This window comes from Tupaia chinensis, unplaced genomic scaffold (genome assembly GCF_000334495.1).
Source record: "Tupaia chinensis unplaced genomic scaffold, TupChi_1.0 Scaffold143836_1, whole genome shotgun sequence".
In the NCBI taxonomy this organism is placed as follows: domain Eukaryota; kingdom Metazoa; phylum Chordata; class Mammalia; order Scandentia; family Tupaiidae; genus Tupaia; species Tupaia belangeri.
The window spans coordinates 2,368,576-2,384,169 of NW_006203686.1; the positions used below are offsets into that span (position 1 = coordinate 2,368,576).

The 15,594-nt window shown below is 37.6% G+C and overlaps 1 protein-coding gene and 1 long non-coding RNA gene across 2 annotated transcripts in view; one reads left to right on the forward strand and one right to left on the reverse strand.

Moving 5' to 3' along the window:
• The window catches only part of LOC114005464 (uncharacterized), a 24,857-nt gene extending 14,992 nt beyond the window's left edge, over nt 1–9,865 (forward strand). The window contains exon 2 of the long non-coding RNA XR_003547318.1: nt 8,831–9,865. This is a non-coding gene — a long non-coding RNA (uncharacterized LOC114005464). The remainder of the gene's footprint in view (nt 1–8,830) is intronic.
• FBXL7 (F-box and leucine rich repeat protein 7) overlaps nt 1–15,594 on the reverse strand; it is a 429,933-nt gene that overhangs the window by 146,861 nt on the left and 267,478 nt on the right. The window lies entirely within an intron of this gene.

The window sequence follows — 15,594 nt, forward strand, 5'->3', positions numbered from 1 at the left end:
GCATCGTTGTCTATTCCCAATGTCATACTCAGGACAATCTCAACCTTAGGAACTGACCCCCTAGATAGATCTCTACCATCCCTCACAATCTTCTAGTTCACTTGCCGGAAATGGCCACAGTCTCATGATGCCAATCCTTCCTCTTTACTGACACTCTCATGTCCTAACCCATTTTCTCACTATGCCTCAGCCACATTCTGTTTTCCCTTCTCCATTCTGGTCTGGATTCTTCTCTACTACTATAGTTATTCTCATGCAACATCCTCAACTTCCTTCTTCTCTCCTCTGCTGTGGGTTCCTAACCTCAGGAGTTGCAGTACGTACCCTTCTCGGTCTTGTTACTCCTGACTTTCTACTCCCTGTGTTCTTGTAACATCCTCCACCCCCTCTTTGCAACATCCTCTGACAAACCAATTATATGACCATCTCTGCTCTTCACTGCTGTCTTGTCAGTTTCCTCATTTATGAATGACTTACAGGAATCATTCTTGGACACTTCAGCTTCTACTGTCCCAGACTTTCAGTTCCTCAACCTCGTTTCCTGTGGCACTTTCTTTCTCTTCATCTTGCTCTCCAATCTCTTGCTTAAAGAAACAGTCTTCCCTCAATGCCTCAACTGTCTCCTGCAGCTGCTTCAGTTTCAGGCTCTCCTTGATGGCAATACTTGTCAGGAGATATCTACACATATTACTGCCACTTACCGGTTTCTAATTTGCATTTAAAACATTTTATTCTTAAAAGAGTTAAAGTAATATACTTACATATTTTTAAAAAGTAAATGCTTTCTCCCTAGAGGCAGTCACTTGAAACTTTTTAAAACTAAATCTCTTGTGACTCATCTCTAAAAACATGCTCACCAAATACTTCTCTATTTCTCATCATTAGATACTTACGTTGGCTTCCTACTACTTATCAAATAAGTTATTTTACTCTTTTACACAGAGTATGCATGTGTGCACACACACACACACACATACACAGACATTTCTCCTAATGTATTTGTATCATGTTTTTTGGTTAAACCAGTATCTAACAGTATGGATACAGATTTGACCATAATTTATTATTTATAATTTATTAATTATCTGTTTGTAAATAAGATTGTGATATACCATGACTGCATTTTATTTCTTGAACAACTTTAAATTTTTTCTTTCACCTGTTGAAATATTCACTTTGTAAGCTAAATAATGTGATCGAATGTATAAAAGAAAATGAAATAAAAAAATGTAAAAAAATTTTTTTCTTTTTATTTTTTAATAGCTGGAGGGTGTATACACTCATCAGACATAGGAAGTACCCCTGAATGGGGTATGGTCATGCCACAATCCTTTTCCCGCCATATCTTTATCTTGTTAGGATTTGGGGCACACATGCACATGTTTCTGGCATGTTGTTCTAGCTACCAGGGATGGGATTTGAACCACAGTTGGCCACGTGGGATCTGGCTTCCTATGTACAGAGTTTAACTGCTATACTACAGGACTTAATTTTTCTATATTTATCAGTTTCTTCAATTTTCTGATTATTTTTCTATTTATCAAAAACTCATTCTTTATCACAGGTGTAGAGATTTTCTTCATATATTCAATCATGAAGGCAAACTTTCAGTTCCAATTTTTACTCGATGAATATTTCCTGGACTCCTCTAGCATCTTACTCAAAATGGACCATGGTGGCAAAGGGGAGAGACATAATAGACAGGGCCTTGGTAATCACGTCTATGACTGCATATGTAGCATATCTTAGAAATAGAGCCTGATCACCCCCCTACCCCCACCCCAACTCCGTCCCTCTCTGGTCAATAAAAACAAAGTGAAATAAAATAGTTCTTCAAAAAAAAAAGAAAACTCATCTTACTTTTCTGTAGAGTATTACAACTGTGATGCCCAGAATCTTTACTCCATTCACTGTGATAACATACAGGGCTCACTGACCAGAGGTGCCTAATCACTGAGCCATATGACTGTGTCAAGCCTCTAAAACCCCACTCCTATTTCCTAATAACCTTAAAGTTAGTTATTAGGGACAATAATTAATGGGGCAAATATATTTAATTAACATTACAATGCTAAAATATATGCATAGTTTTGTTTGTTTGCTTTTGTTTTTCTTCTGGAGAAAAACAAACGGAGTAGAAGGCACTGTGCTGTGGCCATCTATCCTGGGGAGTGAATTCTCACTTTCTGTCTCTCTGTCTCTGTCTCTCCTTCGAGTGCACACTAACTATAGCAAAAATCTCTCTCTAAAAAAAAAAAGAAAGAAAGAAAAGAACACTCCCTGAGTGTTCTTCCAGTAACACAAATATAGCTTCTCTCGGGCCAGTAAATGTAAACAATTTACCATAGCCAAGTCAGAGCTATTTTCTTTTAATGTTTGAGTACAGTTATCAGAAAATCTTTCTCTTTACTTAGTAAACCAGACAACATTTGCTCTATTTCCAAAAAGAAATCTATACGTGACAACAGAAAGTGTAACCCAGTTACTCACCTTCCTCCTAAATCCCTTTTGTAGATCCAGCCTTCCCACGCCTCTTCATGTTTCAAAGGATGATTGGCCAAAGAGGAATCATTTAATTTATTCAGTAACCAAATGACATGGCAATTATTTTTAAACCCATTTTTGACAAACACAAATGGGACAGAACACAGAATGAGGTAGGGGTGATTAGGTCTGGGTAAAGAAGAACAATAAATGGAAATTTCAGAAATCTTTACTGAAGACATAGAATTTTATCAAGAGCATGTGGTTCTATCTTTAAATTAAAATGGCTTTTTTAAGAATAAGATGCTTATTGAGTTCGGCTATAGAATAAATAGATTTTCTATGGTGATTTTTGGGCAAAAGCTATAAATCAAAAGCTAAAGCAGTTTTGAAGAGCAGGCAAGTGTCTATCACTTAAACATAGTATATTGCCATAAATTTGCTGTCTGTATCTAAAAGACTTTATAAAGTGCTAAAAATACACTATGAATTATGTAAATCCATGTCAACGTTTATTGAATTGATATGAAACCCTTAAAAATGTTTATGTATTTTTTTCTTTTTCATGAGCGAGAGAAGTATCCTTCTGAGGGTTTCATAAGGTCACAACAGCCCTCCCTATCCTCCAGCCTTCTGGAAAGTTAAGATATGGTCATGCCTGAGGTATTCAGGCCAATCTGGGATTCCAACACAGGGTCCTCCTTTATGGCCCCAGCATCGCATGGCAGTGCCCCACTGCCTGCACCATCACAGCAAGGCCGAAGTGCATGTTTTTAAATTAGGCCATGGATGGTTACTCTTAGAATACAGTGGCATGGAAATCAATGATCAAGATCACATCTTTAAAACGCACTTCTTGTGACAGTCAAGAAAATAGCTGCCTTGTCCACTCTGCTTAAGATGCAGTAATAAGACCTTAATAAGCGTATGCTATCAACAGCACGGATAATTATCAACAAATAAGGACTTTATTCACTAGCTAAGAGAAAAGCAAAAAGAAAAAAAAATGAACTGAAAGTAATCTTTTACAGTGAATGTCAGATCATGTAAATTTATAAGGAAATGACATTTTTGCTCTCAACTAGAGAGCAAGTGAGACCCTAGTGAGACTGTTAAGGCATGATCAATTTTCATTCCTGACTAATGTCTCTTCTGGTTTCCTTGGTTTCTAGAAGGAAGGCCTTCTTAGCCACTACAACTGCATTAGTGAGCTGACTAGATGGCGTAATGGTTTCATCACTGGATTCCCACATAGTCGACAGTGGTCTGAGTCCCATACCTGGCGGTTTCAAACTCACACTGAGCACATGTGCATGCATGCCAAAAATCCTGAGAGGAAAATGGAAAAGAAGGGATTTCAGCATGACTATCCCCTCTGAGGGTGATTTCTCACTTTCTATCTCTCTGGCAAGTGCATGTATGCTATAGCAAAAATCTCTCTTAAGAAAAAAGAAAAGAAAGCTGACTGGAACATCTGCAGCTGCCTACATGCTCTGTGTAGGTGAATTCTTTTGTCCACTCACTATACTCTTTGGACTAGCTTTTGAGGATCTGAAAAACTGAGCCACTTGGCAGGATAAGGAAAATTGGAAAAGGAGAATGATGAGGATGAGAAAGAGAAATGATTCAGGGTTCAGTGTCCTTGAATAGGCAGGATCTTGACATCTTGTAAAGATCTGGATTCAACGAGGAAAACATTTCTACTCAAGGGGAAAAGATTAGGTCAGTGGATGTTCACTCACATTTTTTAATATTCAGTTTAGGGTGAGGCGAAGCGGAAGCTTTTTTTCAAATCTAAGTTTTTATTTTAATATGCATTTAGAGTCAAGAAGTATGGAACTAAAACATGAAAAAAAGGCCAAAAATAGAAATGCTGAAAAGTAGAAAATAGTCCTTTCTCTCAATAAAGTAAGAGATGAAGTCAAATCTTTACCTACAAACAGGGTTGGAGAGAGATTAAAGAGAATGAAGGTATTTAAAAAGGGGTATTAAAATGTAACAGAACTAATGAATTTACTGGTTAAGGCAGACAGATCCCACATGGCCAAGCCTGGCCCCAACCCCAGTGGCTTATATAACATGCTGGACACATGCGTGTGTGTGTGTGCATGCCCCAAATCCACATACTATGGAGAAATGGAAAAGAAGGGATTGCAGTATGACCACACTCCACTGGGGGTTATTTTCTCCTTCTTCCTCTTTGGCTCTTTGACAATACACATGCTCTCTGGCTACTAGAACCAAAAAACAGACAATAAAAGACAGTTTTTAAAATGCAACAGGGGGGCCAACAGGTGCCATGGTGGTTAAGGTGCGCTAGACTCCCACATGACCGACCATGGTTCCAATCCTGGACCTGGTGGCTTGCTTTTCCACTTTCCCTTTCTCTCTCTGATCAAATTTAAAAATAATAATAATTAATAAAATTAAATAAATATGTTTTTAAAAATTCAACAGAACTTTAAGAAGAAATATCTGTCAATGATTCCATTTTATAGAGAAAAAAATAAACAAATTTTCTAAGCATTTTAGACACAAATTTATCCCACGATCTCTTCATATTAGGTATAAAATAAAGGAAAAGTATCTATTTGTTGATTGCAGTTGTGAATTTGAATATTTGAATAAGAGTGTAACCAAATAAACATCCTTTTCCACAATATGTCTTTGGATAATATCCAAACTTGAGAATACACAAATATTTCCATGTGGGTTTTGGTTTGGTTGACTGTTGGTGTTCATAAATGAGAGTGGGACTGTGTGATTTATTTCTCTTTCTAACATGGCTATAGAGAAGATAAATTAGTTATGTCTGTATTAGAAGTAATAGGAATGCTTCTTGCATAAATGAGTACTATTCCAATCTAAGAAAAAAATTATTCAACCTTGGAACTGGAATTTCCTTTTTATTTTGTTTAAGCCACAATAGTGGTTTGCAAATTATATATCTCCAATATCTTTTAAAGAGAAATTCTTATGTGTCTCCTAGGACCCAGAAGTTCTATGTATCAAGCTTTTAAATTTTGATTCAACTTCTGTTTCACTGCTCAAAACTCTGCCATGTGTTTAGTAATCTTGTGAGTCTGACAATCTCATAAAAAGAAGATTTGAACACAGCAGCTGTTTACTATTTCATGCTAATTGAACATGGTTTCCATCATTGTCATTTTTCTCTTTTGGCTTGCAATCACTTAGCACAAGAAAGAAAAATACACAGGTAGGGGATACAGAATATGTTATCTGTGTATTTCCAATCAATGAATCTCGTATAAACATATTTTGAAGTTAATATTTAAGAGCTGCATTATTTGATTCAATACAGGTTGATAGGCAGGTGCATTTAATTTTAAGCTAGTGAAGGATTTGGACTGAAAATAATCCTGGATCTAGAGGTACAAGGTGGGCATTTGTCCCTGGTTCCAGTACTAACTACAAAATGTAACTTTCGGCAAGTCCCTTACCTTCCTATTTCTGTTCATTTATTTCTTTTCTTTTCTTTTTTCTTTTCTTTTCTTTTTTCCTTCCTTCCTTCCTTCCTTCCTTTCTTTCTTTCTTTCTTTCTTTCTTTCTTTCTTTCTTTCTTTCTTTCTTTCTTTCTTTCTTTCTTTCTTTCTTTCTTTCTCTCTTTCTTTCTCTCTTTCTCTCTTTCTTTCTTTTTTTTCCAGGGAGATTTTTTGTGATAGGATGCATGTGCCAGAGGGACAGAAAGAGAGAGAGAGACAGAAAGCGAGAAATCACCCCCCCCCAGGAGGGATGGCCATGGTGAAATACCTTCTTCATTCTCCTCCTGGAATCTTGGGCATGCACGCACACATGACCAACATGATTTTCAAGCCATCAGGTCCAGGACTTGAACCGCAGTTCATCATGCGGGAGTCCAGCAATGAAACCACTCTACCATCTGCTGACCCCACTATTTCTGTTTCTTTATATGCAAAAATGGAAACGAAAATACCCTCTCTTACTAGATTGTGAATAAGATGAAAAGAATAGCATATGTAAAACATAAATGAATAAGAACTCTCTTCAATTCATCTATTTAGGAAATGTCTTATGTTTGTATATTGAGCTGCTTGAAAACAAAGCACAATAATATATGGAAGGCTTCAGAAGGAGATACTAAGATAGAGATGTAATCAGAGGTATGCATTAGTTAAACACCAAAACTCCCAAATGTTGAGTTACATACTTAAGCCCTATAATTATTACCTTCATAAATATTGCATTATACATTGTTATGTGTAAACAATCAACATAGGAATGAAGATTTAAAAGAGGACATATGAATATACTTCTGAAAAGAGCTAGCCCACTTAAGTCTTCCCTTTCTCTTGAGTTTATGTTGGTGCCATAAAGTTATAAGGAACATATGAGAGAAATTATACAAAAAAAAAGTGAGAATTTTCCGGCCGCACCATCACATATGTTGAGCCCCAGACACAATTATTCCTTTTGAATGTATTACAGATGCAGCGCTTAGCAAATGGGAGCAAGATGTTTGTTCAGATATCAATTTGCAGGCCAATGCAAGGCAAAGCTGGCCAAAGCCTCTAGCAGGCAGCCTTTCTAGTAGGTTGCCAACCCAGGTCATTTTTTTTTCCCTGAGAGTTTTGGCAGCTGTCTTCTATCTCTTTAGATTGCACTTATAATTAGTTATTTCCATGGAAACATGAGCTTTATACCATTTTCTTCTTTATTAGCTAGCTATAAACCGGACATGTGCCCTGAGCAAAATGAGATTGAGATTTTTAGGGTAACAATAGTTAGGATAACACCTACCATACCTTTGCTATTAAGATGTACAATTAAATGTAAATAAGAATCATTAAAAAAAAAACCTACTATACTTGTCTATGTCATGCTAATTCTGCAGCCAAGACTGTACACTCATAACTGATTAATCCATGTGTTGGCAGGCATCTACCCTGACTTCTTTCTGTGATGTTTTACTTAATAATGGGCTCTGGATTCAGATGTAGTTATTCATTTATTGCCCATTTTTATCATATTATCATTGTTTCAAAATGTAAGAACATACTTTGGCTCACATTCTGCATTAAAGAAGCTCCTGACACATTGCAGGTATCTGATTTTTAATCCCAAGAAATAATACAAATTGAAATAAGCTTTCCTTTTGAAAACGCTGGTAGTTTCAAGTGCAAAATTATGTAGTGAGACCCCTGTTTCACCTGCCTGTTCAGTGTTCCCGGTATGTCCAAGCAAACACATTTGATGAGGGGAGTGTGGGAGAAAAACAGAACGCTTCCATACTACAATTGCAATGGTCTTATCAACATGTAAGAAGACTGTGATTGTTTTTAATTATCAAAAAAGGATGTGCAGCAGACATTCCTGGCTCCTATTCCATTCCTATGCTTCACTGAAATCCTGAATTTGCTGAAACAAATGTGTCATCACTGGTTTTTGTGAAATCTATAGTTTTTTTTTCCTACCAAATAATGTGAATCAAGGATGTCTGGTACCTAAAACCCATTCCTGATTCTCATTCTGTACAATTCCTAAAGAATAGATGTTTGCAACAATGAAGAGCTAATAAATGCCCCAGGTGAGGTCACATGAAAAGCAGAGTTTGTGTTTGATGGGTGAGGGTGCACAGTGGGGAGAAATTCACAAAATAACACATTCTCTAATGGCTTCCCAAGGGATGTGGTGATGGAATATGTGTGAGTGTGTGTGCATGTGTGAGTACCGGGAAAGGTACTATTTTTCAATAAATTACTAAAAACAAAAACAAAACAAAACAAAAAAAAACCAATCCTCAACTCTAAATATGTTTGTGCTAGTCAAGTAATAACAATCGTTTAATTAGTACACATCAGTAATATTTCTTGTACATGTTTAAGGGTGACTTGCACACCCTTTTTGTTGTTCAGTTCATATATTTCCTATTCCTCCTTGGTAATTTTGTATTTATACTATGGCTAGCCATGGTATCGTTTTCATAGTTTCATAATTATTTAACAAATAGGTAAAAAAAAATTTAGGTTTTTATCCCTGTCTAACACTCTATGTTATACTCTGTCCTTAAACTCTTTTTATAGCCTTGACTCTTGACTATTTCTTTCCTCACCGTACTTCAGCCTTTTTTGGAGAAACAGAGAAACTGACAGAGAGACAGGAAGCCTTCGTGTTCCAGAGGTCAAAAGAAACCATTGAACCTTGGAGTCTTGGGTTATTTCAGGACCATGGACAACAGCCAAAGATGAACCTCTGTCTAAATTCAAAGGCGTGGATCAGAGATGGCAAGAAAAACCGATGCTTGCATTACTTGGTAATGATTCAGTGCTTACTATAAATCATTGCTTTTTTTCTTTTTTATTTCAAGGCTATCTCAAAATTACCCCTTCAATCAAGTTACCACTGTTTTATTAAAGTGTCCTGTCTTTAGAAAGACAATCAATGGCTGGCTAAACTTATCAGGACAAGATGGACATCTGGACTCTACACTGTGGTGGGGCTCGCCAAGCTCATGCAGAATTCACAAAGGTCACAACATATTCTGAAGTCCAGAGACATATCCACGTGGAACTGAGAAGCAGGAATTTACAGGGAAACAGAAAAGTCTGAAATGAAAACCATATCAGATCAATATAAATGGTATGCTCAACAGTGATCCCCTCAAAGATCTCTATGTTCTAATCTCTGGCAATGTGAACATGTCTATTTACATAGTAAATTAAATATGTAGATCAAGTTATGGATACTGACAAGAGTAAATTATCCTGGTGAGTTCAATGTAATCACAAGTGTCTCTACAAGAGGCAAGCAGGAGACCAAGTCATGGCAGGTGGTTAAGGCAGCTTGATTCCACATGGTCAACTACACAGTTCAAATTCTGAACTCTGTGGCTCAAGAAACATCCAGGGGACATAGGTGTGTGTGCTCCAAATCTCCAAAGAAGGGCAAGACGTAAGAGAAGGGACTGCAGAGTGACCATGCCCCATGTGGGCTGCTTTCTTGCTTTGCACCCTTCTATCTGCCTCTGGATCTTTCTCTGGCAAGCACATGTACCCTTCACAAATTAAAGGAAGAAAAGAAAAGGGAAGTAAGCAGAAGCATGATGGCCAGAATTCAGTAGTAAGAGATGGGATGACACAGCAAGTAAGTAAGAGGTCTTAGCCAAAGAATGTAGGTGACTTCTAGAAGCTGAAAAAGATGAAGGAAACAGATTCTTCCCCTAAAGCCGCTGGAACAATGGAGCCCTGCCAATACCTTGATTTAGACTTCTGAGCTCCAGATATATAAGAGCACAAACATATTTTTATGTTACTAAGTCTGGGATGATATGATGCAGTGATGATAACGCAAAATGATGATAAATGTTGGAGATGGTAGATATGTTTTTGCCCTAATTTCATCAGTACAGAATGTATATGTTTTTTAAATTTTCTTTCTTTTCTTTTCTTTTTTCATTTTTATTATCATCATAATCTTCGTTATGTTACATTGGATTACATGTAACTTTACAGTGTATTACATTGCTTTTTCAAAAGGGAATGGCATGCAGGTCAGTCAATACAGAGACATTAATCTCCCCACTTCATCATTTAATTTCTTTTCTATGATTTTCCCAATCATTATTATTATTATTCTAATTATTTTTTAAACAGTCAGTCACAATTTCTCATTTTGCTCGTAAAAAGACTTTACCCATCATTAAATACTTCTCAGACCAATCCAGTTGAGAATACTATACATGTTATCAACAGGTAATAAGCCATATCTGTTTCCCACTAGCGTCCTACCTCTCTATTTGTTCTCTTGCTATCTTTCTCTATCCTCTTCTCTTCACCCCCCCAATCCATACTGTCCTATTCTCGTTAAGTACTTTCACTGCTCTTATGTCCTCCAATTTTTCACTCTCTACTATAGAGTGCAGACAGTCGATATATTTTGAGTGGATACATACAATATCTTTCTTTCATAGCCTGGCTTACTTTACTCAGCAATAGATCCTCCATATCTGACCATTTTCTATCAAAGGCCAGGGTCTTGTTATTTTTTATGGCTGAGTAGTATTCCATAGAGTATATATACCACACTTTTCCAATCCATTCATCAGTTTGTGGACATTTAGGTTGGTTCCATGTCTTGGCAATTGTAAATAATGCTGCAATAAACATTGATGTGCAAGCACTTTTCTGACTGAGCATTTTCCTGTCTTTTGGGTAAATACCCAGAAGTGGGATTGCTGGATCAAATGGTAGTTCTATTTGTAGATCTTTGAGGAACCTCCATATTGTTCTCCACAGTGGTTGAACTAGTTTACATTCCCACCAACAGTGTAGGAGGGTTCCCTTTTCACCACATCCCCGCCAACACTTATCACTTTTTATAATCTTTGCCATTCTGACAGGGGTTAGGTGGTATCTCATTGTGGTTTTTACCTGCATCTCCCTTATGATCTACTCCAATGTCTCCCAGAGTTTCCCCAGCATTTTCCACAAGTAGTTTTATTGTCTGAGGTCTTAGGTTCAGATCTTTGATCCATTTTGAGTTGACTGTTGTTAATGGTGAAAGATGGGGGTTCAGTTTCATCTTTCTGCAGGTGGATACCCAGTTTTTCCAGCACCATTTACTAAAGAGGTTTTCCTTTTCCCAATGGATTAACTGATATCCTTTGTCAAAGATCAGTTGGCTGTAAACTTTGGGGGTTATTTCTGGGGTTTCTATTCTATTCCATTGGTCTACATGTCTGTTTTTATGCCAATACCATGATGTTTTGAGGGCCACAGCTTTATAGTATATCTTGGGATCAGGGAGTGATATGCTTGCCTCCTACTCCATTCTTCTTGTGCAGGATTGCTTTTGCAATACGATGTCTTTTATGATTCCAGACAAATTCTATGATTGTCTTTTCTAGATCTGTGAAGAATATTTCTGGTATTTTGATTGGAATTGCATTAAACATGTAGATTAATTTGGGTAGAATTGCCATTTTGATTATGTTAATTCTTCCAATCCAGGAGCATGGGATGTCCTTCCACTTTTTTATGTCACTTTCAATATCTTTTTAAAGATTTTCATAGTTTTCTTTAGCTAGTCCAGGGCTACGTACTATGCCTTTTCATCTTTTTTTACTCCATGTATCTTGTGGCTACGGTGAATGGGATTCCTTTCTTCAGCTCTACCTCGTTCAACTTTTTGTTCATAAATAATCAAAAAATTGATAAAAACTAGCTTTTTCCTCAACTAATTCTAATCATTTATTGTGTCTGTCCAGGCAGTTATGTATAATCTGTGCCAATATAATTTTTCTAATTCTTGCAAATACATTATAAACATGGTATTATTATTCTCATTTTAATAGACTTAGAGATCTAAGTAGCTGGCCTGAGTTTACATATATGTTTGAGTGAGTCAGAGGACAAGGCGGGGTGTGTGTGGGGGTCTCATTTAAAAATATTTGACTCCATGGGGCCAGCAGGTGGTATGGTGGTTAAGGATGCTCGACTCCTGGGGCCAGTAGCTGGTGTAATGGCTATACCACTGGACTCCCATGTAGTCGACTGTGGTTCAAGTCTGGACCTGATGCCTTAAACTCATGCCAGGTGCATGTGCGTCGTGCCCAAGATCCCGAGAGGAGAATGGAAGAGAAGGGATTGCAGCGTGGAATAATTTCTAGCTTTCTGTCTCTGTCTCTCTGTCTTCCTGGTAACTGTACATACCCTATAGCAAAAACCTCTCAAACAAAGAAAAAAATGATGCTGAACTCCCACATGGCAACTGTGGTTTGAGTCCTAGACATGGTGGCTTGCTTTCTCACTTCCCCTTTCTCTCTGTCTCTTCCTGGTCAAAATAAAATAATAATAATATAATGACAAACAAAATCAAATAAATAAATCTTAAAAAAGAAATCTGACTCCAAAGTCATGCCTTTTCAATCATGTCTCTCAATGATGACAGTTTAGTGTAACTATTTGTTTTCTATGCCATGGAAGGATAGGGTTTTTGTCTGTTCCCTCTGCCAAGGGAGCAAGACTGTCATTGAAGTTGGACAATGATTCAGAAACCTTATAAGCCACTAGTTCCTTTCTTGAAGATACATCAAGTGTGACACAGTTCAGCCTCCAGAAATATGAGGGTGGTATGAGCTATTAACTAGTGTATATAACGTCTTCCTTTTGTTTAACTATTCAGTACCAGGAAGTTGGCAGAAGAAGAAGTAGAATCATCTAGAAAAATAAGAATACAGAGTATGTGCGCTCATATTATTCCTGCAATTTTTGAAAATAACATATGAATCAAGACTTTAAATTTATAGTTAATCTCCTTTTTAAAATTAATCTTTTTAGGTTCTATTAGTCTAGATAACTTTGAGATCAGTGAGAGCTGGATTGGGAGACAACACAGATGTTTTTGAGCAATACTATCACAGATTCTTCTCCAATATTGATGTGTGTTGTAGAACAGTCAGGCTATTAGAAGCAGAGCTGCACTGGGATCTAGGTCTCCTAACTCTCAGCTAGAGCTTCCATGTATAGCATCTTGATATCTGTCCTTCTCCCAAACTGCATTATAAACCCCAGTGTAGATAGAAATGATCAAACTAAGATTTCCCTTATGCATCCTTATCGCATGCCACGAATTCACCAAATATATACTGGATAAAGTCACATCACACATAAAGGTGTGCCAAAAAATATTTTTCTAATTAAAAATAAATTGAAACTAGAGTCTAACTAAAATATTCAGAACTGTGTTATTCTGTTGAGTTATTTGATATCCATGTAAGAGTAGGCAAAGCTACATTTATCAGAGAAATGAAGTGTAAGAGTGTCAGTAAAATGTATAGTTTAAGAAAAATCTCACAGTGATTGAAAGAGAAAACCAATGTCATGCTTTCAAGCAGACTGGCAGGATGTGAGGAGCTGATTTCCTTCCGCAGGCCTACTGATGACCGACCATGTAACCTTAAGTTCATCATTCAGCTCTTGTTGCAGAGAAAGATTAATTATAAATAATGGGGAAGAAAGCTCGTTCTAGCTGTTCCACAGGAGTATGGGATAACAAACTGTATTAGAGTTGTGGAAATTCTTTTAAAAGCCTCACTGGCTGAACAATACAGAAACAAGACTGGAGTCTTGTCTTGATCCGACCCCAACTCCTTGGTAATTCCCGGCAAGTGTCTTAACCTATCACTGTACCTGCGACATGGTGGGTACAAAGAACCACGTGAAGGCAACATGATGGGATGGGTGAGGAAGGGGTTTAGAGCCAGACATGCTTAGATTCTAATCATAAATTCACTCATTCCTGCATGACTCTGGGGAAATTAACTTAAGCTCCTTAATACTCAGTTTCCCCATCTGTGTAATGAGACAATGATAATAATGCCTCTAAGAATGTAAAGCTATCATTTATATAAAACTTTTGGGTAAATTGGAAATGTTTTCAGTTTCAAGTAACAGAAAACACAGCACGGGCTTGAGCTAGAAAGAGTTTATTTTACTCCCATGTCAGAAAGTCTGGAGGTGCGTAGCTACCAACTGACTTATCACCTTGGGGTATCCCCTCTGCAGCCTTCTTGGAAACTGCCTCATGTTGGCTCCCAGAATTCCACACATCATGGCTATATTCAAGGTAGGTAAAATTGGGGGAGAAGGAAAGCACCAGATGTTTTTGCTCCTTTTACAAGTAAAGCAAGGTTTCCTAGGGGCACATATTGCAACCTCCTGCTTTACCGTATTGACCAGAACTGGCCCATGTGGCCTGCGTCAGCAGCCAGGGAGATTGGGAGATCAGACACTGGGATGATCACAATCCAGCACCCAGCCTGAGCACACTAGGTAATAAAATGGGGCTTGGATGGTTAGAAAAAATCAGCAAATGGATACCGGGAGGCAACCGACAGAGCTGGCTACAACCCAGCACCTAGTCTTTAATCATTAAATATTGTGCTTTCATTTTTCCTCCATCAATAAACCGAGTAACTCCATCTGAGTCTAATAGTCTATGATCCCACATGGATCATTAAATTACAATAAGAAATGAATGCTGTAGCAAATTTTTTTCTAAGTGGATCTACCAGAAGATGAACATAACAGAAAAAGCTGATTCATGGGATATTTTTCTCTCTTTACTTGGAGATAATTTCAGATAGCCACAAAACAATGTTGGAAAAGTGGCACCAAGGGATCTCCTGAACACTTCATCCCACTTTGCTAAATGTTAAAATAGTTTATGGTAGTAATTGTTCAAACCCAGAAAAATCACATTGATAAATAATCGTTCATGAATTTACACATCTGTAAATGTCAACTTGCTCACTAATGTATTTTTTCTTGTCCACGATCCCATCCAGGATTCCATTGCACTTACTAGTTTTATCTCCTAGTCTCCTCCAATCTGGGTAAAGAATATTTTTGAATTGTTTAGTATTTTACTGCAATTACAACAATAGCACCATTTGTTCTAAAGTCTTCTGACTGTACCATATCCCATGTAAAAATTGCATTGCTCTGTGGTGCCTGGGAGATTAAACTGTTGATCAGCTATTGTAGATCTGCTTAGTAGTTATTGACTATCAGGACTAAGCATATATTTCAGACCAGAAACTACAGACAATGAAGCTACAGATGAGTGGAGTGTGGATCACTGAAGTTTCTGCATCTCACTCTGGGCAATGCTTCATTCCTCCTTTGGAGGATTTCACTGCCAGGACACATACATTCATCATACCACAGAGGGTCAGTTCTGGAGGTTCCAGATGGATGCACTCAAAATATATGCTCGACTGGTGATAATCAGTTAAACTGTTACGGTGTTCTGTTAGAGAATTCCAGTGCGAAGTGCTTGGCAGTCGCTGGAATTGCTGCCTCCTTGCATTCCCTAGTGAGGGGGGCAGCTGGCAGCAGATGAGCTGCTGCCAGAGGCCATGTGCCAGCTCAGCAGAGAATGCAGCGAGGCTCCTCTCAACAGTGCCCTGGCCTCTCTGCCCTGCTGCCTGCCTGCTCATGGAGTTAGCATGATTTATGACTTTAGCAAACAGATTTAAATAATATGCCAATATTTTGGATCAATATCCGAGCGCATTTCCCTAAACAATACATCTTCCTGACTCTTTGACTGTTTTCTGTTTTGATAAAT